We start from the raw sequence: 26391 nt of genomic DNA on the forward strand, positions 1-26391 counted from the left end.
TTGTTGAATTTTTTAAAATCCATTTGTGTTTTCATAGAAATCTGAATTTGACATCCCCGTGCTAAAGAATTTCCTCTTTGGTTCAACAAATGTATCAATCAGGGTTCAGTCAAAAGATGGAAACCACAAAAATATTATTTTAACAGAACAAATGTAATATAAAGAATAGTTAGCTAGATATAGTTAACTATGTAACTAAAAATATAATAAGAAAACTCTGCCATTTCATGGAGGTAGCACCAGCAGGAAGCATCTCTGAGAAGAGGGTGCTGGCCCATGCTGGTGTCTGGGGGGCACAATGATGCTGGTTCTGCAAGGGTTGGAGAAATTGCAGACCTGACTCAGCTGCTGATGCAGGAAGGCAAAGAAACATTGCTAGAGTGATGCTCACAGGAACGGGAGGTAGACCAAAAGCCAAAAAGAAGCGTGTCTCTTCTTTCTCCTCCAGTCTTGCAGCTTCATTCTAGCACTTCCTTTGGCAGAGCCTAACATGGAACCAACCGGCAATACAAATATAAATACAACACAGGAATGAATGTGGCATCTTCTCTCATCTTCAGCATAAAAGGAATGACAGACATGTAAATCGGAAAGCACAATACGTATATGTCATACCAGAAGACTGTACAGATGTGAGGGCAGTGCTAAATGAGAAATGATTTTTCTGGTTGGGTGCGGTGGCTCACGCCTGTAATCCCAGCACATTGGAAGGCCAAGGTGGGAGAATCGTTTGAAGTCAGGAGTTTGAGACCAAACTGGGCAACATATTGAGACTCTGTATCTAAAAAAAAAAAAAAGAAAGAAAAGAGAAGAAAATTAAAACTAGCCAGGTTTGGGAGGCTGAGGTGGGAGGATCAGTTGAGCCCAAGAGTTCAAGGCTGCAGTGAGCTATGCTCACGCCACTGCACTCCAGCTTGGGCACAAAATGAGATGCCGTCTCTTAACAAAAATAAAATAAAAGAGTCTTCTTACTTATAGTAGCAGCCTAGAAAGACTTCATAGAAAACTCTTGAGCTGAGTCTTCAAAGACAAGCTTTGTTGGTCAGGTAGATACAGTCACCAAGAGCATTCCAGACAAGAGCAGCCTGAACAAAGATATAGAAGAAAAAAGAAGTGGGGTGTGTCCAGAGATCATGAAAATAATTTGACCTGATTGGACTGTGGGGCATAGAAAATGGGTGATGCGGAAAGAGGTAAGGTTCATGAGGTAGGCTAGGGCCAGATCATGAATACTCTTCCATGCCAGATGAGTGGTGAGAACCCTATCCTAGAAGCAGTGAAAGATTTCAGTTAGGGGGGTACCATGGACAGACTTGTGTTTTTGAAGGATAACTCCTGGTTTGTGATGGAGAATCATTGTAGGAGAGAAAGGGAGGCCAGTTAGGAGACTGTTATGCTATTCCAGTTGAGCCATGGTTAGGGTTTGACTAGGGGCAGCAGCAGTGGAGATGGGTGGTAGAGGCAGACTGGGGAAATGCTAAAGGAGTAGACATGAGACAAGCAGGGACCAGGGTGGGCAACAGAGGCAGGAGTCTGGGGTTTGGGGCTTAGGTCATGGGATGGATGGCGATGCTGGCCAGGAAGGAAGGTTGGCAGAGGCTGGTCTGTAGGTGAAGGAAGAAATCAAAAGGATAAGATCATGACTTAACCTTTGTGCGCTGGGCTTAAACTTTCCAAGGGCCGAGAAGATTATTACCTTAAAAGGAGTTCAGTTGAGTTGATATTGATCTCATCTTTAACAGGACTCGACCGTCCAAATGACATCAACTACTGCCTTCCTAAAAAGGTGTTACTCATTAAGAAGATAGAAACCATTCAGCAATTCCAGGAAAGATCTCTGCAGTCTTTAACACTTCCAGAAGATGTAGTCATCATTTCCACATTATCATTCTTTCCTTCTGTCCACTTGATAATGTTGAGGCCCATGTTGGCAATAGGACAGATGACAACAAAGATTGACATATGAATGGCTTTGTCCTGGTGCTTAATGTCTAATTCCTTAATGTGATTTCTGATCCAAAATATCCTCCAAAGATGTCCAGAAAATAAAAAAATATGTATTTTCTATTGTGCCTGAAGTGAATTCAAATCTCAGATAATGATGTCACTGCTATTCTTAAGTTCTTGGGAATGACTTTCACATTTTAGTCAACTAAGGGCTACCGTCATAGTCAGAGTTACTTTTTCTTTCTTTCCTATCTCTTGTATTGAGGTAGCAAGTATAAGTCATAGAAAGCCAACACAATAGAATTGTTCTTTTAAGTATTTTTATAAGGTCTCCTTAACACTTTGTCTTCTTTTTGTTCATTGAACTTATCTTCCTTTACATATAATATAGTTGTTTAAAAGGAAGAAATGAGGGAACAATTTGTGGATATGCAGGGAGTCCACAGATGTCCCAGAATCCACAGGGCACCATCTCTCCTGTCTTTTCCCTCTACCTCTCTGACTTCCTTTCTCACACATTCTCACCCACCCAACCTTTTAGGACTATCTCTGCAAAGTCCAGCTCAAAACCATAGCCTTTCTCCTTCCCCAGCTATCCAAGCTCACAGCAATCCTCTGAGCTCCTGCAACATCAGGACTATAACTCCGTTAGCCTTTAATTGCCAATACTGAGTATGAAATATCATCTTTATATGTGCATATCTGTTTCCCTAATAGAGTATAAGTCTCTGGAGGGCAGAGATCCTCTCATTTGCCTCTTTACACACTTTGTGCATGTAGTAACTGGGCCCTTGATAAATTACTTCCATGATAAGCTTGACCCTTGTTCTCCCGGGCTAAGCCCTAGAGGTCACCAGATATTTACTTTGTGGCTAATCTCTGGCCTTCCTGCTGTTTACACCCGGGGTCCCTTCTAGCTCTAGAGGATCTTACACAGTACAGAGTCACTGAATAAGCTACTTCCTTTCTTAATCACCTCGTTCATTTAATTTATTCCTCCTCGTATTTACTTTGTGGCTAATCTCTGGCCTTCTTGCTGCTTACATCCAGGCCTCCTTCTAGCTCTAGAGGATCTTACCACAGTGCAGAGTCACTGAATAAGCTACTTCCTTTCTTAATCACCCCGTTCATCTCATTTATTCCTCCCCAAAGATGAGCCACTCTTTCTAATTTGTATCGTATTTATTAACTCTCTATCTTCCAGTAACACAACACACACATCTTGAGGCTACACAAAGTCTGAATAAATGGGATACACTACTACTCTGAGAAGGAAATCAACCACCATGAAAGAAAATGTGCTCGTCCCATAAAGAAAAATCTTCCTGACACACAATGGTAGCTCGAAAATTGGTGTATTCATTTTATGGCCTCTCTTGTTAGCCAGAATGATGCCTGGTTTGATTTCTAAAATTTGTTTAAGATCATTAGCAATGGGCTCCTGGGCATCACAACTTATATATTAGCCTTGCACACAAGTCCTAGAAATGAGACCAAGGAAACTGCAGTTTTTATTCCTTCTAGGTTATAATTTTTTCTCTCTTTCTCCAACCAGTACCTGACTATTTCTCAAATAATTTGTATTTTCAGATTTTACAAACATCTCAGCAAGACTGTATTAGTTTATTGACCCCATTTTGGAGAAGAGAAGGCAGTTACCAATAGTAGGAGGCTCTCTGGGGCCACAGTGGTTTCTTAGATGAGTCAATATCAGACCTGAGCTCTAATATGACCCTATCTAATTTCTTTTTTCTATTAGGTAGTTCCCTCTGTCCTAAAAAAAAAAAAAAAAAAAAAAGATAAGTATACTAGCTTACCCCTCTTGTGTGCTTCTGGCTGTCAGAAATAGAATTTGAAAGAGTAGATGAGAAAATGTGAGAAAACCCATTTACTGATAACTGTTCCTATCTTCTCAGGTGTTTTATCTCTGGCCAAGAGAGTGATTGGGAGAAAACATACTCCAAATAAGTTTTTCCTTCAACTCCATCTTAATTCTCATAATTGCCACCCCCTGCCCTCCCTCCCCACCATCATCACCACTCTGCTAATACAAATGTGATATTTTACTTTTGCTTCTAGCTTTGGTTTCCTTTTAGCAATAACACATCTTGAGTGGAATGAGATTTTTTCCTCTTTTTTTTTTTTTTTTTTTTTTTTTTTTGAGATGGAGTCTCGCTCTGTCGCCCACGCTGGAGTGCGGTGGCGCAATCTCAGCTCACTGAAAGCTCTGCCTCCTGGGTTCACGCCATTCTCCTGCCTCAGCCTCCCAAGTAGCTGAGACTACAGGCGCCCGCCACCGCGCCCGCCACCACGCCCAGCTAATTTTTTGTATATTTAGTAGAGACGGGGTTTCACCATGTTAGCCAGAATGGTCTCGATCTCCTGACCTCATGATCTGCCTGCCTCAGCCTCCCAAAGTGCTGGGATTAGAGGTATGAGCCACTGCACCTGGCCTTTTACCTCTATTTTAAAAATTTTATTATTATTATTATTTGAGACAGAATCTTGCTCTGTCACCCAGACTGGAGTGCAGTGGTGCTATCTTTGCTCCCTGCAACCTCTGCCTCCTGTGTTCAAGTGATTCTCCTGCCTCAGCCTCCAGAGTAGCTGGGATTACAGGCATGCGCCACCAAGCCTGGCTAATTTTTGTATTTTTAGTACAGACAGGTGTTCCCCATGTTGGCCAGGCTGGTCTCGAACTCCTGACCTTAGATGATCCACCCGCCTCAGCCTCCCAAAGTGCTATGATTATAGGCATGTGATATTTTAGTTGAGCATTTCCTATGTGCCAAATAATGTGGTCAGAGATTATTTTCTAATAAGAGAGTAAAATTTGCACTATTAACTGCTAGTAATACCTTGTGGGCTACAACAACATTGTTATCAGTTTCTAGCTACTTAGTATTGAGGTCAGATTTGGTAAGTTCAGGAGTTGTTTGAACTTCAGAGAAGGTCGATCCAGTGGCTCAATGTTGTCCTCAATGAGAGGATTTTTCTGCCTTTCATCCTAAGACTGTCATCCCCATCGTGTCAATGTGGCTGAACTGTTTCAAGCTTTACATCCACAGAGCAAACCATCCAGGAGAGATATTTTTCTTGTCAACCATTTCAGAAAAGGTCACATAGCCATCTCTAAATCAATGACCATGGCTAGGCAGTGGATGTTTTGATCAGCTGAAGCAAATGAGAGCCCATCTCTAGAGCTTTGGGTGAGAACAGATTCTTCCCACGTATATAATATGAAGCATGAGGGAAAGGTGAACACTTGAACAATAATGTGGGATACTGCTTGGCAGAGATGGGGAGAGGGGTTAAAAACATCTAGGTAGGCAACCAATAGACCAAACATCTCTAGTACACATCCCTATTTTATCATATCCCAGGCCCCAGGCCAGGCCTTATCACATCATCCTTGGGTTACTTGAGAATTTTCCAGCTGAATTCACAAATGCCTCTTCTCTATTTGGTCTGTATTCATTTACTTAGGAATTTCCACACTTCTCTCTGATAAGTTACCTACTTTTCATCTTTACTTCCTGTATTAGTCTGTTTTCATGCAGCTAAGAAAGACATACGTGAGGGGGGAGGGATTGCATTGGGAGTTATACCTGATATAAATGATGAATTGATGGGTGTTGACGAGTTGATGGGTGCAGCACACAACATGGCACAAGTATACATATGTAACAAACCTGCACGCTATGCACATGTACCCTAGAACTTAAAGTATAATAAAAAAAAAAATTAAAAAAAAAGAAAAGAAAATGGAAAAAAAAAAAAGAAAGACATACGTGAGACTGGGTAATTTATAAAGGAAAGAGGTTTAATGGACTCACAGTTCCACATGATTGGGGAAGCCTCACAATCATGGCAGAAGGTAAAAGAGAAGTGAAGTCATGTCTTACATGGTGGTAGGCAAGACAGCATGTGCAGGGGAACTCCCCTTTATAAAATCATCAGATCTTGTGACATTTATTCACTATCATGAGACTAGCATGGGAAAGACCCACCCCCATGATGCAATTACCTCCCACCATGACATGACATGTGGGAATTTTGGGAGCTACAGTTAAAGATGAGATTTGGGTGGGGACACAGCCAAACCATATCACTTTCTTTTCTTTGACATGTCCTGGGATTCTGTTTGCCTTCCAGTCCTCTTCGCAGTACAGATTAATACAGATTAGACCTTCCCTCCCCTACTGGTAGGATTATTTCTCAATCTCTTTTTTTTTTTGGAAGCTTTCCCCAGCCACCTGTTAATTCCACCTTCCCTATGGTACTTTCCAAACACACCCTTCCATTCCTAGTCATCCATCAAGATAAAATGCATGCGATGAAGTCCCATGTTCACATCCCACAACACAGACAGATGGCACCAACAGTAGATACTCCATATTGTATAGGCAAATGTAAATTGACTTGTGTTTATGCTTCCAAAATGGATATGGTATGCTTCTTTCACTTTATTCCCTTTACACTTGCAATTTGACCAGCACTGGCTCAAAACTTTATGTCAACGAGTAAGCAAATCACCAAGAACTCCAATGCCCAAATCTTGAATTTAGCGGCTCAAACCAGAACCACCAATCTCACAGTAAAACCTAGTCCCATGAGAATCTAATGCAACTTGGGATGTGAAAATTATCTTAGTATTCAAACAGCTTCCAGGAGTTGAGATGCTTATCTGATTCTCAAGATTGGAGGTTTCCCCCCTTAGGATCCCAGGATTTGACGATCAGATGTAAAAATCTCTGGTAATTTTGGAACATATATTGGGCATTTTTTTCAAAATCTATCATCATCATCATCATCATCATCATCATCATCATCATCATCTAGGATATGCTCCATCCAGATACTCCTCTGGTTTTGGGTCACTTCAGCCAGTGAGTTTTTCCTAAGAACTCTTCCCCGTCATTCCAAAGCAGCTCTCAGAAAAATGTCTTTCAGAAACATAGTTAGAAATGATAGGAGCCATCATAAAGAACAGATGGTTACTTTTTGTGAGGAATAAATGCTTTTAAAACTTCTATTCACAGCATTAACTAAGGAAACTTGTCCAGCCCCTAAGAATTGTTGAGACTCCTTTCCGTTGGTTCTTTGCTAACATTGATATAAGAGATCTGAGTTCATTGTAAAAAAAAGTATTTGTAAACCCATTAAAACAATATTGTCAAACAGGTGCTTAGGTGCATACATAGCTGGCTAGATGGATGGATGGAAATGCAAAAAAGCAAATGAACTAAAATATGAATGTTAAAATCTAGATGGTATATTTATGGGTGTTCACTGTCTAATTTTAAAATTTTTTCTATGTTCGAAAATTTTCAAAATAAAATGTTGGGGAGCAAAACAATCTTGAAGAAAAAAGAGATGGACCAGACGAGGGAGAGGTGGTACACTGACACACTTTTGGAAGAAGCCTACAGACAACAGGGAGAAGTCCATATAAGCATGGCATTACAGGATGAAGATTGGAAGCTCTAATTGGGCAAAACAAGAGAAGAGTAGACATAACAGTTCTGTGAGAAACTGTCAGAAGTACAGCTAGTGACGCATAAATGCCTTCTATCACTGTTCCTCCCATTACAATCAAAATTCTATTCTCTTAACAGTCTGGCAGGAGGGAAGAGAAATTCTGAACCCTGTGCCAAGCACTTTGCCTGGATTATCTCCTTCACTTTTTGCAAGAAGCATGTGTATTTATTTATACTGTGTATTTATTTGCTTGTTGCATTCACAGCATTGCTTACCCCTTTTCCAGCTAAAATCATACTAGTTCTCCTAGGGAGACTCACCCACCATCACTGAATACAGACTTGATGCCCTATCCTACCTGATAAAAGGTGTGGACAAATAACCCAAGTGAGCGAGGTCAAGTGGGCACTCTGTCCAGGAAATTCTAATCATGAACACAGTCAGTAATGAATTGAAAATTGTGGAGTTGACAACATAGAGACTTCAAAGAATGTTTTCATTAGTGCCTGCACCTGGATCCTTTGGAACTCTCTAGATTCCTGTAATTTTGATTGGGCAGTGTTGCTTCTGTTACTTACAAACAAAGAACTCTTAACTGACAGAGGGAATGTAGCTCCCATCTTAGAAATCAAGAAACTAAGCTCAGGAATTAAGTGTCTTGGCTCATGTCAACATCAGATATTTGTACGTGGGTCCCTCTGGACTACAAAGCCCATCTTTTATACTGACTCTACTATGCTTCCTCTAACGCTATAGATGGGTTCAATTCCTGCCTCTGGCACTTACTGGCTGGATAAGTTTGGGTAAGCTGTGTGCCAACTTTAAGTTTTAAATTTTTTGATCTGTAAAATGGAGTAAAAATAGTCATGTATCTCACAGAGATATGGTGAGGATAAAATAAGCTAATTTATGGATGGTGTTTGGGCATGTGTCTGGCACATAAGTGCTCAATAAATGTCAGCTGTGATGATGATGATGATATCAGTCAGGGTTCTGGCAAGAAAAAAAGAAGTGTTTGAGGAGGGTTTAATGCAAGGCTAATTAGAAAAGCGAGGGGAGGGTGAAGGAGATGAACAAGGGATGCGTGAGGGACCCCAGGGCTAGAAAGAACAGCAGGCTGTGGACAAGGGTTGCCCAACAAGGCTGGCATCTCTACCTGTGTTTCTAAATTAGTGACCATGGCAGACACAGCCAACAGTGATCCAGCAAGGTGGGAGTCAGGCGAATGAATACCCTGTTTGTGCCCTCTCAGTTCACCCTCTATTTTCCTGCCAGTGCCTTGAATTGGCCAAAGCTAACCATAAGCTAAAGACAAAGAAGTCTGGCTGATGCAGTCCATACAGATCAATATCTAAGGACAAAAGCAGGCTGCAGAAAGGTAGATAATCAACCTGGAGACACACTTCACCACAGCATCCTCTTATCTAAGTGAAAAACATGTGTCCCCAACACAGGTCACCTCCATCCCATGCTCTCCCAGCCCCTCTGCTGGATGGGGTTCATTATGTGCAGAAAAGTTTTGAGACAATTTGGGGGTTCAAAGTTCTTAGTCTTGTCTGTTTCCCTAAATGTTCCCATCCCATGTCTCAGGTTTCTACTCTTTTCTCTGCTCCATAACAAAACAGGCAGTGATGCAGTTCTCAGATGCTGGACTGGTCCTCACTTATACCTTTTTCAAGGTGGTTGGTAAGCAGCTCTTTTAAAGCTGCCATTAAGGTTTTCTCATATACTTGTGCCCTGAATGGACTTACAAAGTTTTTAATTTTTCCTTTCATCTGTGTACATTATCTAGGACTCACAGCAACACGAGTCACACCACAATCTTGATAATTGCCATTGTCACTGTAGCAACTAAGAACCCTAGCTAATTGATCTTTCAATACCTTGCCCTCTACTTACATTGCATCTCAATCTCTGCTACGAGGAATGATTTGAGTAACATAGCATGGATTATCCATATCCTATTTCCTTATGTCAAGAAACCTCCTTGTCCTCATCAAATATGTTAGCAACTTGTATCAGTTTTCTATTGCTGCTGTAATAAATTACTACAAATTTATTGGATTAAAACAACTCACATTTATTATCCTTCAGTTGTGCAGGTCAAAAGTCTGGATACAGGTCCCACTGGGCTAAAATCAAGGTGTCAAAAAGACTGCATTCTCTCTAGAGACCCTAGGGGATTATCTGTTTTGTTGACTTTCCCATCTTTAGAGGTTGCCTGCATTCTGTGGCTCATGGCCTTCCATCTTCAAAGTCAGTAATGGCTGCTCAGTCTTTCCCACATCATGTCACGCTGACACTGACTCTCCTGCCTCCCTCTCCCACTTTTAAGGACTCTTTTGATTGCATTGGGTAATCAAAACCTGGTTAACAAAGATAATCTCTATATTTAGGTCAGTTGATTAGCAACCTTAATGCTCTCTGCAAACTTAATTCCCCTTTGTCATGTGACATACTCTATTCACAGGCTGCAGGGATTAGGACATGGGCATCTTTTGAAGGCCATTATTCTGCCTACCACACAATACCATACCAATACCATTTTAAGGGTCTGTTTCCTGAGGCCATTTCTAAAGGCTATTCTATTAGTCTGGGTTCTATCAGGAAATAAATGGCACACTCAAAAGGAATGATTGGAGAACATTTGGTGAAGAGACAGTTGCAAAAATGTGGGCAAGGGAAAGGAACTCCACAAGGGATAATAAAGCACCTGAAAGACAATGACAGCGGGAAAGGTCAGGGATTGGGGGAAGCAGTTAGCAGGACCAAGTGATGGCTGTGGCCTTAGGTAAAGGATCACAGCCAGTGCCAAGCCAAAGCCCAGCAGGGAAGTGACTAGGGGAACAGACACCTGAATCTCTCCTTCTACCCTTTGATCTCCTTCCAGTGCTGCCCATTGGCCAAACCTGCACAAGGCAGAAGGCAAAGAAGCAGAGTTGATGTAGTCAAAGAAAGTCAGCATCCTAGGGCATGAAGCAGGTGGGAAAGGGTGAATAATAGTTCTATAGAGCCGACAGACTATAACCTGCATACTATTTAACTAAATAATTTCTACTAAAAGGTAAATGGGACTACCACCCAGCATGACATTTTTATTTTAAAATAGCCAGCCTAACTCAAATTAATCTGTAAGTAGAAGTTATGGGGAAGCATTTTTGAGCGGCAAAGCCTAAAGCGAGTCCTATCTATTAATAGTAAGTTCCACTATAGAATGTGTACATCAACAACTAATAAAAGTAAAGAGGTAGCACATACATACAGAAATATGGGATGTAAGTTATTTTATCTGTTTTAATGAGGGAAGAATCACATGGATTTATTCCTTCACTACCATGAACTAAAAGGGATTTCATTCCATCACAGTGATGATAGCACCAACTCAGAGGATGTAGCCATGAAGAAACCATAATTTTTTCATCATTTGACCAGGACTTTATAAATAAACATAGTGGTGGTCATCACATTCAGGATAAAATGCTAGTCTGGCAGTGCATTTAGGTTACATGAATGCTTTTTCATCTTGCCAGTAAGGTTACTCAGACACATGACACCATATTTTCCAATAACTACAGTGCAGGTATAGGTCCAAAAAGTAGGTCCGGAAGTAAAGGAGCTGATATGCATGTTTTTGTCACTCATGCTCCATGTGCATAAAAAAAGGACAAACCAACCCAACAAAACCAAAACCCACCAGCTCGGCCAAGTACGTGCTCAGGGAAAGGAGTTTCCTTCACAGTGGGGAATTTTCTAGTGAGAGACAGACACAACTGTAGAGGAAAGAGCATTTCAGTAAACAGGAGAGTCTTCCAGGGAAAACTGTGCAGAATAAATTCTTTTTCCTTCCTCAAACCACACAGGCCTATAAATTTCTACCTCCAAAGTATCTGGAAGGGTAGGATGTTACAGAGAGCAGTTGCTCTCTGAGTCCAAGTGAAGTTCAGGAAAGAATTACCTTTCCCAAGACATCCACATGGCATATACATTGGAACAATATATATTTGGAACAATTTCAATGGTAAAGAAATAGAGTATTTAGACATGCAATGACTGAAGTCTGGATTATGGAGGTCAAACTAAACTCTTGCATTGTACATTTTTTTTAAATGTTAAGAACAGTACATGCTTATTATTCTAAAACGTCTAAGCAGTACAGGACCATATAAAGTGAAAACCAAAAGTTTTCTCCTTTTCCTCTTTGTCTCCCTCCTTCCTTCTCTTCCTTCCTCTCCCTTCCCTCTCTCTGGCTCTCTCTGTCTCTCTGTCTCTCTCTCTTTCTCTCTCTCTCTCATTTTTATTCTCCATATATCTATCTCCAGCTACTTACACATACAGGAATATGGTTATAGATACTCCTCTAAAACTTTAGAAGATCTGTTTTTAAGGCATGGTCATCAAAGTGGAGGGGAATGCCAGATTTACCATGGCATGGAATACAATGTGATAATTTCTATGTATTTTAACTAATCCTATTTAATAGCTACTTGGGAGTATGTTATGCAAGTTAGACAGTACCATGACATATGCATAAAAATTACATATGTACAAATATTCACATATTGGAGGTGCATGGATGAAACATTTTTCTGACCAAAGTGCCTGATTTAAAAATTTGGAGACCATTGCTGTAAGAGACTGAAATGTAAACATTTCAAATAACATTAAGAGTATCCATCAGCGAATGTGTCAGCTGATAAAAGGAATATTTATAAGGTGCTTACAATGTTCCAGCTGTTCTCCTTGCATTATGTCTTATTTACTATGCACAACGGCCCTATCAGGGAGGTACTATTATTTCCCCAACTTCTCAAAGTAAGAAACTGAAGCACAGGAGTTTAGTAGATTGCTCAAAGCTACACAGCTGGAAAATGGTCCTCGCAGGAAACAAACCCAGGTCTTTCTATCTAAAGATACAGTGCTCCTCACACTACTCCAGAAGTGACTCTACCATAGACTAAGATAGAATTAAAAGACAGCAACAGGAAGAGAGAAGATGGAAGGCCCTTGAAGGACAAAAAAGAGGGACAGAGTCAAGAAAAACATCCTATCCCAGGTACACCTGCCCTACCGATGGGGAGGTAGCAGTTAATACCAGGGTCCGTGCTACAATTCTGTTACAACCTTATAATGTACTTTCAATCTAAATGTAATCCCTCTGTGTGGCAGATTATATTTTCCAAAGACATTAGTACAATACATTTCATCCTGCATGCACTTCCTACAAGGTATCGATACTTCTTCCATAAAAATGTGTAGTCCATCTTTTTTTCCCTGTTATAAAGAACTATGCAGCCATAAAAAAGAATGAGTTCATGTCCTTTGCAGGGACATAGACGAAGCTGGAAACCATCATTCTCAGCAAACTAACACAGGAACAGAAAACCAAACACTGCATGTTCTCACTCATAAATGGGAGATGGACAGTGAGAACACATGGACACAGGGAGGGGAACATTACACACCAGGGCCTGTCGGGGAGTGGGGGACAAGAGGAGGGAGAACATTAAGACAAATACCTAATGTATGCGGGGCTTAAAATCTAGATGATGGGTTGATAGGTGCAGCAAACCAGCATGGTACATGTATACCTATATAACAAACCTGCACATTCTGCACATGTATCCCAGAACTTAAAAAAGAAAAACAACTAAATAAAAAAAAACTTTTAAAACTAATCAATGAGTCCAGTAAAGTTGCAGTATACAAAATCAATATACAAAAATCAGTTTCATTTCTTTACACTAATAACGACCTCTCTGAAAAAGCAATCAAGGAGACTATCTCACTTACAGTAAAATCAAAAAGAATAAAATACTTATGAATAAATTTAATGAAGAAGTGAAAGATCTGTACACTGAAAACTATAAAACATTGATGAAAGAATTGAAGATGACACAAATAAATGGACAAATCTAAGTTCATGTATTGGAAGAATCAATATTGCCAAAATGCATTCTACGCAAAGCAATATACAGATTCAGAGTGACTATGGGAGATGATGGATATGCTAACTTGCTTGACTGCAGTAATCATTTCACTATGGATATGTATATCAAAGCATCATGTTGTACACTTTAGGTGTATACAAGTAAAAATACATACATACACACACACAGAGGTGTTCATTTTCTCACCCCTCTTGAACCTGGAGGGCCTGTGACTACGGTGAAAGTGATGCTATGTGACTGCCAAATAGGTTATAAAAAGTGATACGGTTTCCACCTGGGCCTCATAAAGTTCATTTCCGTTATGCAGGCACCATGCCGTGAGGCAACCCAGATCACATTAAGAGGCCACAAGTAGTGTTCCAACTGACAGACCCTGCTGAGCTCTCAGCTGACGGCCAGCATCAACTGCCAGACAAGTGAGTGAAGACAACTCTCACCCCAGCCATCATCTAACTGCAACCACATAAGAGACCTTGGGCAAGAGCTGCCTGGCTGAGCACAGTCCATCCCCAAAACATGAGAGATAATAACGGAGTGATTGTTGTTCTGAGCCACTAGGTTTTGGGGTGATTTGTTGCACAGCAATAGATAAGGAGAACACTGTTGTGCCCCCTGTGGTCATGTAAGGACAACAAATCGCCAGAAATAAAAAAGCCCTCCTAGTGGGTGGTCCTGAATATATCCACACTTTTCCTTCAGGTTTTCTCCTTTGGGTTGCTGTTTGGTCCTTGTGGATTCAGCTTCTGCTGAAGCCGAGGAGACCCTTTATCCTATAACTTCCTTCTCTCTTTCTCTTTCTTTTCTATCCTCTGTCCTTCCTACTCAGTGGAATATGTCCCTGTCTTCATCTGGGAAGATGAACACACGTGGATCTACCCAGTAGATTGACACACGTGGAGGTTCTACCTGGAGTGCGTGGTGGAATTAAGCTGAGGCCTTTGGTATTTTTCAGGTAGTCTCTAGAAGACAAATAAACCTCTCTTATTTAACATGGTTTGCCTCTTATCCCATAATATAGATCTGCCTTCCTTCCCACCAGACATGAGGAAAAAACCCTTCCAGCCACAAATATAGTAACTGTTAGTAAACATATATAACCTGTCTCTTGTTCAGGGTCTGTTGTTTTCCCCAGACTAACTCCTCCAGCTAGTCTCACACTGCCTCCTAAAGGAAAGCTTCCCTGACTGACTCCCCGACCCCTGAGGCTGTGGTTGTGGCTGCAGCTGTGGTAGGTTTCCAGCCTAGGTTCCACCAACATACTAAAAACCCTCTACTTGAATTATATTGCAGTTGCCTGTTGCTGTCTCTTTCCCTCATTAGACTGTAAGCCCTTTGAGGGCAGGGATGTATTTCAGTTATTCATTATTGTATCATCTAATACCAGGCAGTCCCTGATACTAAGACTTTTTTGATAAAAGAATAAATTTTAGAAATCCTCATGCCATTCCCTCTCCTTCAGATCCTTTGCAGGGTGAATATCTACACCATTTTTAATGATCTCTGAAAGGCATCCTAGTAGTTTGCCTGGTATGTACTTCTGATACTCTGATTCATAATTGTAGAATTCAACCAGTCAAAAGTTCACCAAAACAAAAATACCCACTGTAGAGTGATGGGCATCTTATACTTCTCAAAGCACTGCTTCTCATTTTTTTGAACATCTCAGATTGCTAGAAAGGCCTTTTACATATACAGAATGGCTCTATCTTCTTGTCATTTCCACCCTATTGGCCCCAATTCTATTGGTCTTTAAAACAACCTGGATTTAATCTTAGTCTTTATATTCTACTCTGTAAAACATTCCCTTCATTAAAATGGAAATTCTCTCACAAAAGGATAATGCATTAAGTTGGTCAATATTTGGCTCAAAATTGCTGATCAAGGCAGGCATGTTTTAAAAAGGAATTAATGTGCTCTGTGGAAGAAGGATTAATTTGGAGTATAGGGTGGATGGAGAAGGAACCTCAATGCTCAGAAAAGCGGGAGCCTCTGAGCATCTAGAATTTTCTAATGGGATAAGGAGTCCCAGGAGAGGGATATGGTTGAATACTAAATCCAGGCTTTATCTATTTAACCACATCCCTAATGAACTGCCCTGGCTGTGGGAGGTTGATCAGCGGCCCCACCTGTTAAGAAGTCCACCCCTCAGGCTCTGTGACTGAGCCTGGAGCACGCATACAAGGGTCTGTGAAATAGGGCTCCTGACACAGCTGGCATCCTGGTGTTCTGGGCAATTCCAGCTATTTTGGGGCAGGGGCTGTAAGCGTTGTATTATCTGGAGGTATTTCAGATAAATATCCAAAATTAGTGTCTTTGTTCAGGAGCAGGTAGGAACAGTGAGAAGTCCTGGTTGTCTTCATCACCCTGGGATTCCAAACTCTAGCTTAACATTTAGAAAGAAACCCAGTTCCTGGCATCCTGAGCATCGAATGTGCTCTAGGGAGCCAATCCAATCCCGACTACAGGAAAGTCTTACCCAGGACAATTTCAAAAGCTTGTAATTGATATCACTTGGGTGTCTCTGAAAAACAACAGTTTTGTAAGAGGTAAAGTCTTTTTTGGAATATATTATTCAAAAACTAAACCCCAGCATTTCTGTGGTTTGTATATTTGGTTTTGTGGAGGTATTTCTCCTCCTCCAGGCCATGTGAAGACTTGAAGAGAAAACATATAGAATAAGAATCAGTTCCGGCCGGGCGCGGTGGCTCAAGCCTCTAATCCCAGCACTTTGGGAGGCCGAGACGGGCGGATCACGAGGTCAGGAGATCGAGATCATCCTGGCTAACACGGTGAAACCCCGTCTCTACTAAAAAATACAAAAATCTAGCCGGGCGAGGTGGCGGGCGCCTGTAGTCCCAGCTACTCCGGAGGCTGAGGCAGGAGAATGGCGGGAACCCGGGAGGCGGAGCTTGCAGTGAGCTGAGATCCGGCCCCTGCACTCCAGCCCCGGCGACAGAGAGAGCCTCTCCGTCCTCCCAAAAAAAAAAAAAAAAAAAAAAAAAGGAATCAGTTCTAACTACTCATTATTTCTCATGGAGAAATGTTGAGAGGGGGGGGGGGGGGGGGGGGGGGGGGGGATTTTAAGTCCCCGGGGTTGGAAGGTCTCCTCCTGTGCTGGGAAAAGCAAGTATCACTTGTTCTCCACCTCCCACCTCCTCCCACCTCCCGTTGGTGCTGGTAAATTTTCCAGAGAATGAGGAACAGCTGCTTCCCAAGTCAGGGTCCTTGAAAAGGGCTCAGTCATCAGCTATGGATTCAGCTGTTTGTTTCCTTCCCCCAACTAGGAAGACACTAGAAAATAGAGAAATTTAAATATCCTTTGTCTAAGGACAAGAGTGGTTTTTTTTTTTTTTTTTGAGATAGAGTTTTGCTCTTGTTGCCCAAGCAGGCACTCCATGGTAATTTTCTTCTTACCTTGCTGTCTTCCCTTTGGCTTACTCATTTCTCACTGCATGTTTCTTAAAAGTGGTGTTCCCCTGGGATCTAGATTTGGCTTTCTTTTCATTGGAAAACCTCACCTCAAGTAGCCTGGTCCATTCCTGTAGCTTCAGTTACCAAATGTATGCCTATGACTCCCAACTCTTTATTCTCTCCCTGATGGTGTCTCTCCAGCTCAAGACCTACAGACCTCCTGGCATTTTCATGTGAATGGTCCAGAGATTCCTCTAATTTATATCTCAGACTGAGCTCTCCACTATCTCATTCCTTCTCTCAACCAGCCCTATCTCCTACATTCCCACCACCATGCAAGCATTTGCCCAAAACAGAAACATAGACCCCTCTCCCATCATCCATATCAAGTTATTAATCAATTTTTGTCAGTTGTTCCTACTTAATCCTCCAGAATTTTTTCACTTCTCCCTATCTGCTGTCACTTCCTTAGTTCAAGTCGCTGTCATCTCCCATCTCCTAATGAATTGCTCTGCCCACTGTTTTACCCCTCATCAGTTCATCCATTACCCACACTGCAAGCTACATGACCTTTCTTTAGATAAAACTTGGCCATGTTACTCCCAAACCTTCAAAGGGCTTTGAGGGTAAAATCCATATACCTTGGAATGGCATGCAAGGCCCTTCAAGATATAAGGGTTCTGCCAATTTCTCTTACTCCATCCTTCTCCATTCCTCCTTCATGCCACAATCATGTTGAACTGCCTTCCACAGGGTTACAACTCTCTTTGGCCTCTATACCTTTGTAAATGCTCTTTTTCAGATTCAGACTACCTCTCTACACCATTAACTTGCCTATTTTTCAAGACTTGTAACAGACCACACCTTCTTCAAGTAGATTCTTGCAGGTATTGAAATCTGGGCTAAGACCTATTGTGTGCTTTATTGAATCTTCCATAACACTCTTTTTTTTTTCCTTTTTTTGAAATGGACTCTGACTCTGTCACCCAGGCTAGAGTGCAGTGGCGTGGTCTTGGCTCAGTGCAACCTCTGCCTGTGATTCTCCTGCCTCAGCCTCCCAAGTAGCTGGGTTTACAGACGCCTACCACAACACCCGGCTAATTTTTGTATTTTTAGTAGAGATGGGGTTTCACCATATTGGCAAGGCTGGTCATGAACTCCTGACCTCAGGTAATCCACCTGCTTTGGCCTCCCAAAGTGCTGGGATTACAGGTGTGAGCCACCACGCCCGGCCTATTTCTTTTTAAGTCTTGCCTTCTGCTCCAAGGCTGGACATAGAATAGGTGCTCTGCAAAAACTGGTTTTCATGAAATCTTGATACTGACTTAACAGACTATTGTAATGAAAAAAGGAAAATCTACAGGCTACTCCTGGGCAACACAAATTCTAGTTATCCTTATGTAGTAGAATCAGCCCTAAGCCAGTGTTGACTTGCCTAGAAATTCAGAAGTGAGCTATCATTCCATGAAGACCACCCATTCAGTCTGGCATTAAAGTTCTTTAGTGCTGTTGAGAATCAGTCCCTGACAGAGAAAGACCAGTTTCCTGAATGAGAAAAGAAAGGGCCATATCAGGCTGAGAGTAGTAAAGAATATCTTCCCACAAGCTCATTCCTAAGGATAGGGTAAGGCTACCCTTTAGCGCTTAATCAAAAAGCAGTGAATGCCAAGTAAAAGGAGATTATCTGTTCAAGAAAAGCCAAGATGTTACAGAGCATACAAAACAGTGGCAAATCACTGAATGGTTCACACATGGGTCTATCATTTAGGAATATTAGAGAAATGAAAAGGGGAGCATCTCCACTGGGGTGTGTTTTTGTGTGTGTTATGTCGTGTATGTGTGTGTACAACTTTCAGGGTGGCATATTTTCTCTTCTCTTTCCTGCTCTTTCTACCTCTTTCTCAGAATTTTGGGAATATATATAATACAGGAGCAAGCTCTTTAATGGTTTTGCCACAGAGACAATGAATCCTGCCTGACTCCAAAGGAAGGATGGGTGTTGCCTTCTTTCTTTCCTCTCTCTTATCTTTTTCTTTTGTGACCATAGATTAATTTCTTGTCTGTGCCAAGTTTTATTTTCTCCAGTTAGATTGTTAAAACATTCAGGTCCACTCAGTCTTTCAACTCCACCCATTTTTGTTGATGTATCTCTGACCCACACTCCTATTAGACGAATAAGGCTAGTCATTAATAATTCCTCATCTGCTAATTCTTTAAAGAGACTAGAAAGAGGAGGATGTGTAATTTGTATTTATTTCTGTATCGTATGAAAGAATCCTAATTCTGGGTACTTCAGGTATTTAAGTGGTATTTGTTGGCTTATTTACAGGGAATGCTTTGGGTAAAACTGGAACCAAGAGATAAAAATGTGTCACCAGAAACCTCTCTTTCCACTTCTCAATTTCTCTTATATCCACTTTGTTTTATTTTATATGCGGTCTGTACTAATCAGGGTTTGTGGCTGCAAAAATCAGAAGATAAATATGGTGAAGTGAAACAGAAAGGGTTTTGATGAGAAGAATCCTGAGTAGTATACAGAATTGAGGGGAAAGGCAGAGAAGCAGTCTTGGAAAGACTGTAAAGCAGCAAGTAAAGGAGGCTGAGAAGCCGAGTGCACAGGCAGGAGCAGCTACAGGAAAAGACTTCATTACCGTGAGACTCTTGATTGCCAGGCATTTGGCACACAGCCGCTGAACTCAACTCTGCTGTTGCCAGAGGGTGTGAATTTTCACCATCCCTGAACCTTTGCATCACTCTCTCCAGATTCGTGTGATAAAACACATTCTAACTCCACACTCAGGAACTAGGTAAACAGCCATAACGAGTGTCTGCAGTTACTACCGAGATGCATCTGTTTGCGGCTCACTTTTTACTTTACCCCCATGAACCTCACTTTGACCAGTGGATGGCAGTGGCATTCTGGGTCCTCAGGAATAAATGTTCAGAGCCAGGTTCCAAATATCCCTCCTCCCCAGGAAGTATTGTACAGCTGCCCTGGTATACATTCATGAATGCCTTTGGGGACTGCTTGGAGATAAGAGTCACAGTGTGTACTTCAGTAAAGGTTTCTAGGTTGCCCGTCATTCAGAGTGCTCTGGGATTTGTGAATTGATTCAGGTCTGGGAAATGGGAGAGTCATCCTTGTTCAAGTAAGGGCTTTTTTTCTATAGAACTGGAAGGTTTTAGTTAAACCAACCAAATTGAGATTTAGTTGCTGTCCATGAATTTCAGTTTAGGGACCCTGTGATCAATTAACCACTGTGGTTGAAAATCTTCAATTATTCCCACTGGACCTGCTGCCTATTATGGTAGCCACATTCGCTTTGTCTCTGCTGGTTAAATGCTGTTATTTGACTTTATGACATCCCAGGATCCTGAAATTATGGAAGCCAAGACAATTTTGGCATTCCTCACCCCACCACTTGCTATCCCGAGGTTGTAAAGTACAGCCACTAGAGTGCTGTTCAAAGATGCTGGCAAGAGCAACCCTCACCAATGTACTGGGTGGGTTTGGTGATAACTGGACCCTCTTGGGGAATATAATTCGAGGGCGGGTGTGTAGGTTCCCAGTCTAAATCTACTCCAAGATTCCTAATCCCTTAAATCTTTGTGTTTTGTCCTATACATGATTCAGAAGAAACTTTGGCATATACATATTGTTTTGTTTATGCTTTCATCTCCTAAGGCATTGAACTTGTCTGTATAGTGGAGGCCATATCACAGCCACATGGGCATTTCAAACTAGAGTAAAGAGGGAAATGGCAAAATCTTTTTTTTTTTTTTTTTTCTGGGACAGAGTCTTGGTCTGTTACCCAGGCTGCAGTACAGTGGTGGGATCATGACTCACTGCAGTCTCAACTTCCTGGGTACAAGCAATCCTCCCACGTAGCTGGGACTATAGGCACATGCCACCATGCCTGGCTAATTTTTGTACTTTTTGTAGAGGCAGAATTTCATCATGTTGCCCAGTCTGGTCTCCAACTCCTAGGCTCAAGCGATCTGCCCACCTAGGCCTCCCAAAGTGTTGGGGTTACAGGTGTGAGCTATTGCGCCCAGTCCCACAACTTCTTTTCAAGTTAAAATTAAACAAGTAGTTGCATATCCTAAACTTTTGCTTACTGTTGCTCATATCCTAAACTTTTTCACATAGTTATTCATATATAGCTGCAAAGAGACCAGAAAATTTGGTTTATATCTGTGTGGTCCCATACTTGGGAAGAAGGAAAGAAAAGATTTTGAATAACAACTACCAGTCTGCCAAACAAACGTAAGCAAGAAAACACTACAGAAGGATATCAAGTAGTTTATAGGATTATTAGAATGCTTCAGAGGTAGGAATATAAAACAGGCAATACCCAAGTGTTTCTAGATAGCTGTGAATACAACCAAGTTCATGCCCCAGAAATGGTCTAGTCAAGATGCTACTGAAGGTGGATACTTGTTTCAAATATGTCTGGAAGTGCCATAACTGAACATTTCCTGCTGTCATTGGATTTTCACTCCAGCATTTTGTGTAGTTAATCACTATTTTTGCTGTTTTACATAACAACCTTAATATCTGAAATAGTGGATAGGAGAGTCACATTGACAAGACTCAGTCTGATTGAGTCACAGCTTTCAGAGGTAGGGAGAAAGAATGTTTGTTCTTAGCTGGGTGCGATGGCTCACACCTGTAATCTCAGTACTTTGGGAGGCTGAGGCGGGTGGATCATGAGGTCAGCAGTTCAAGACCAGCCCATCCAAGATGGTGAAATCCTGTCTCTACCAAAAATATAAAAATTAGCTGGGCATGGTGGCGGGTGCCTGTAATCCCAGCTACTCAGGAGGCTGAGGCAGAGACTTGCTTGAACCTGGGAGGTGGAGGTTGCAGTGGCCGAGATCACACCACTGCCCTCCAGCCAGTGACAGAGTGAGTCTCTGTAAAAAAAAAAAAAAAAAAGTATCTTCTCTTTTATTAATAGAGTGAGTGTCAGGACCCTGCCTCCCGCGAAGGGCTACACAGTAGAGATCTCAAATTGGAAGAGGGTTTAGATGTTGAGTAGCCCAAGAAAGACAAACCCCTATCTTATAGACTCTGTCTTTTTAGTGAGTAAGATATCTGTCAAGAGATCCAGCTCATAGCTTCCCAGCCAGTGAACTCAACAGGAAGAGAATGTCTCTCTACCATTACCCATGTGTTAAGCTCAGGGAAGATGCTGATGGACACCGTTTGGGTGCTCATTTCTGTACTAATCAGTGAAGTCTGAGAGTGGTGTATTTTGATTGACTCCTTCTACGCAAACATACACACATTTGTGACTAGGAGTGCTTAGGAAAGCGCTGAAATTGAAAGCCATTCATAATCCATGGAGTGGGGAGAGGGAGGTTGTCCCAAGGAAGATGTACTGGAAGACAAAACCTACAAAGTTCATTTTAGAGTTTTCATAATCATCTGGTTTATCTCTTGGCTACCATTTTTTAAAAAAACTTACAATACCTTCCTTTCTCAGTTACCTGAATATCACCATAAACCCTCAGATTTCATTACTAATGAAACTTTGGTTTCATCAGGTAGCTCTTTAAAGCTGTGGTAAGGCTTCGCCCATGAGAGACTAACTATGGGATTAACCCTCTGGCCATAAACAACACTAAAACTGCAAAATATATGAAGCAACATCTTTTTAGGCATTTGACAATAGACTGCACAAAACTGCAATAATACTTGAGAGAAGGAAAACTCAAGAGATGAGCTCCACAGTCTCTATATTGTTGACCAGGGCACAACTTCAGACTTTGGAGATGCTGAACTGGTTGGGATCTTTAGAGCAAGGCAGGGCACCAGAGAGGAAAGAGCTAAACAGAAAGGAGACTCAAAAATCTGGGTAGGGGTTCTTCATGAATCCTTGGGTAAGGTCTAGACTCTGCATGTTTAGGATGAGTCCATACTAGGTTTATGGTAGTGGCCACCATGGAATTGAGAGGAGAAAGGGGCATCAGAGATGGAGTAGTGTTGGACGATACTAGAGTGCTGGCTTAACCAGAGTGCAGAGCCCTTGTTAATACCTTGGGTACCCAGATGAGATACCAGAAAGGCCATGCTTTAGGAGGAAGGACCACTCTAAAGCAAGTCTTACAATAGACCCACCCCAACAAACCCTAAAAATGAGACTTAATGAGATCTGTGGGGCATCAGAGTTTGGAAGCTGACTCAACCCAGGTTAGAGAGTCTTAGAAAACACTTTGCACTTTACACATGTCTGCCATAGCAAACCATAAAACTAATATATAGGTTCAGTGTGCTAAGCCAGTAATTAAACTACCTCCTAAAACAAAAGTCAACACTCTTCAGAGGAAGGTCATAGAATCAAAATAATCTAAAATATGTCACCAAAAATGTCCAATATGTTGTAAAAAATTACTAAAATAAAAGAAATACAAAATGTAAGCCATAATTGAGAAAAAAAAATGGCCCAAAAGATTTAAAGCAGCAATTATACATATTTTCAAAGGTTTAGAATAAAATATGGTCTTAACGAGAGATCATACAGGGAATCTCAATGGAGAAATGAAAACTATTTTTTTTTTTTTAAAAAAAGAATGAGATAAAAATTCTGGAACTAAAATATAAAATAACTGAAATGAAAAGTTCATGGAAAAGGATTCATAGCAGAGTGAAGATTACAGAATAAATTATCAGGGAACTTGAAGACAGATTTAGAGAAATTATAAAATATTAAGAACATGTGTAATTGAAATCCCAAAAAAGAAAGGAAAGTGAGAAAAATGGAGGAAAAAAATTCATAAAAACAATGACCCCAATTTTCCCAGGTTTGATGATTAACATTGACTTACAGGGCCAAGAAGCATAATAAATTTCAAGCAGAGTCAAGTGATGTGCCATACTCAAACTACTTGGTATGGCATGTGAAAAGTCAAAGCTCATTAATAGTGTTAAACAGTCCAGTGTTTCCCTAGGGTGAGAGTGGTGGTAGGAGATTGGAGAAAGGGACAGAAAAGTTTTGGAATGGTGGAAATATTGTATGCATTGATTGTGAGGGTGGTTAAGTGAGTGTATGCATTTGTCAAAACTCATCACACTTCACTTAAAATTTGTACATTTTGTTATATGTAAATCGTTTCTAAATGATGTTGACTTACAAAACTAGAAGTGATACTTAGTCATTCTAATGCTTCAAACATTCTAACTTAATTATTTTGCCTTATTTTTATGTCTTTAGTCTTTCTTTACATTTTAGTTCCTATAAGTCTGGTTTTTATTGCTTTCTGTAAAAGGATGAACTAGACTCCAAATTGAGAGTTGTGTACCTACAAATACTGACATATCTTGTTTTATTGTGCTTTGCAGATTTTATTTTTTAACAAATTAAAGGTTTGTTGCAACCCTGTGTAAGCAAGTCTGTCGATGCCATTTCTCCAACAGCATGTGTTCATTTTGTGTTTCTGTGTCACATTTTGGTAATTTTTGCATAATTAATATTATTACACTTTTAAACTTCTTCGTAATTAATATTATTACACTTTTAAACTTCTTCATAATTAATATTATTATTTTTATCAGGCAGCCCCCAAACCAGAATAGGTTCAGAAATATTTCCCTTTATTTTTATATCTGTTATGGTGATCTGTGATCACTGATCTTCGATGTTACTACTGTAGTTGTTTTGGGGTGTCATAAGCTGCACCCCAATAAGATGACAAATGTAATCAATGTTGTGTGTGTTCTGACTGCTACACCAATTAGCCATTCCCCCATCTCTCTTCCTCAACTCAGGCCTCCCTATTCCTCAAAACCCTATTGAAATTAGGCCAATTAGTAAACCCTACAATGGCCTCTAAGTGTTTAAGTGAAAGGAGGAGTTGCACATCTCTCACTTTAAATCAAAAGCTATAAATGATTAAGCTTAGTGAAGAAGGTATGTCAAAAGCCAAGACAGGCTGAAAGCTAAGCCTCTTGTGCCACACAGTTGGCCAAGTTGTGAATGCAAAGGGAAAGGTCTTGAAGGAAATTTAAAGTCTACTCCAGTGAGTACATGAATGATAAGAAACCAAAACAGTCCTATTGCTGATGTGGCGCAAGTTCGAGTGGTCTGCATAGAAGATCAAACCAGCCACAGCATTCTCTTAAACCAAAGTCCCTAACTCTCTTCAATTCTGTGATGGCTGAAAGAGGTGAGAAAGCTACAGAAGAACAATTGGAAGCTAGCAGAGGTTGGTTGATGAGATTTAAGGAAAGAAGCCGCCTCTATAACATAAAAGTGCGAAATGAGGCAGCAAGTGCTGATGTAGAAGCTATGGCAAGTTACCCAGAAGATGTGGCTAAAATAATTGATGAAGGTGGCAACACTAAACAACAGATTTTCAATGTAGACAAAATAACTTTATGTTGGAAGAAAATGACATCTAGGACTTTCATAGCTAAAAAGAAGCCAATGCCTGGCTTCAAATCTTCAAAAGGCAGGCTGACTCTCTTGTTACGGGATAATGCCACTAGTAACTTTGAATTTAAGTAAATGCTCATAAATCATTCTGAAAATTCTAGGGCCCTTAAGATTTATGCTAAATATACTCTGCCTGTGCTTTATAAATGGAACAAGAAAGCCTGTATGACAGCACATCTGTTTACAACATGGTTTACTGAATATTTTAAGCTCTCTATTGAGAACTACTGCTCAGAAAAAAAAGATTTCTTTCAAACTATGACTGCTCATTGACAATGCACCTGGTTGCCCAAGAGCGCTCATGCAGATATACAAGGAGATTAACGTTATTTTAATCGCTAACACAACTTCCATTCCATAGCCCATAAATCAAGGAGTAAATTTGACTTTCAAATTTTATTATTTAAGAAATAAATTTAATAAGGCTATAGCTGCCATACATAGTAATTCCTCTGATGGATCTGGAAAACTAGATAGAAAATCTTCTGAAAAAAAATTTACCATTCTAGATGCCATCAAGGGCATTTGTGATTCATGGGAGGAAGTCAAAATATCAACATTAACAGAAGTTTGGAAGAAGTTGATTCCAACCCTCATGGATGAGTTTAAGGGCTCAAGACTTCAGTGGAGATCACTACAGATGAGGTGGAAAAATCAAAATAATGATAATTATAAGTAGAGCCTGAAGATGTGACTTAATTGCTGCAACTTCATGATAAAATTTGAATAGATGAGGAATTGCTTCTTATGGATGAGCAAACAGTGGTTTCTTGAGATGGAATCTAATCCTGGTAAAGATGCTGTGAACATTGTTGAAATGACAACGAGTTTAGAGTATTACATACACTTAACTGATAAAGCAATGACAGGGTTTGAGAGGATTGACTGCAATTTTGGAAGAAGTTCTACCATGGATAAAAAAGCTATCAAAGCCGGGCGCGGTGGCTCAAGCCTGTAATCCCAGCACTTTGGGAGGCCGAGACGGGTGGATCACGAGGTCAGGAGATCGAGACCATCCTGGCTAACACCATGAAACCCCGTCTCTACTAAAAAATACAAAAAACTAGCCGGGCGTGGTGGCGGGCACCTGTAGTCCCAGCTACTCGGGAGGCTGAGGCAGGAGAATGGCGTAAACCCGGGAGGCAGAGCTTGCAGTGAGCTGAGAT

Source organism: Rhinopithecus bieti, unplaced genomic scaffold (genome assembly GCF_001698545.2).
Source record: "Rhinopithecus bieti isolate Rb0 unplaced genomic scaffold, ASM169854v2 scaffold_27006, whole genome shotgun sequence".
NCBI lineage: Eukaryota > Metazoa > Chordata > Mammalia > Primates > Cercopithecidae > Rhinopithecus > Rhinopithecus bieti.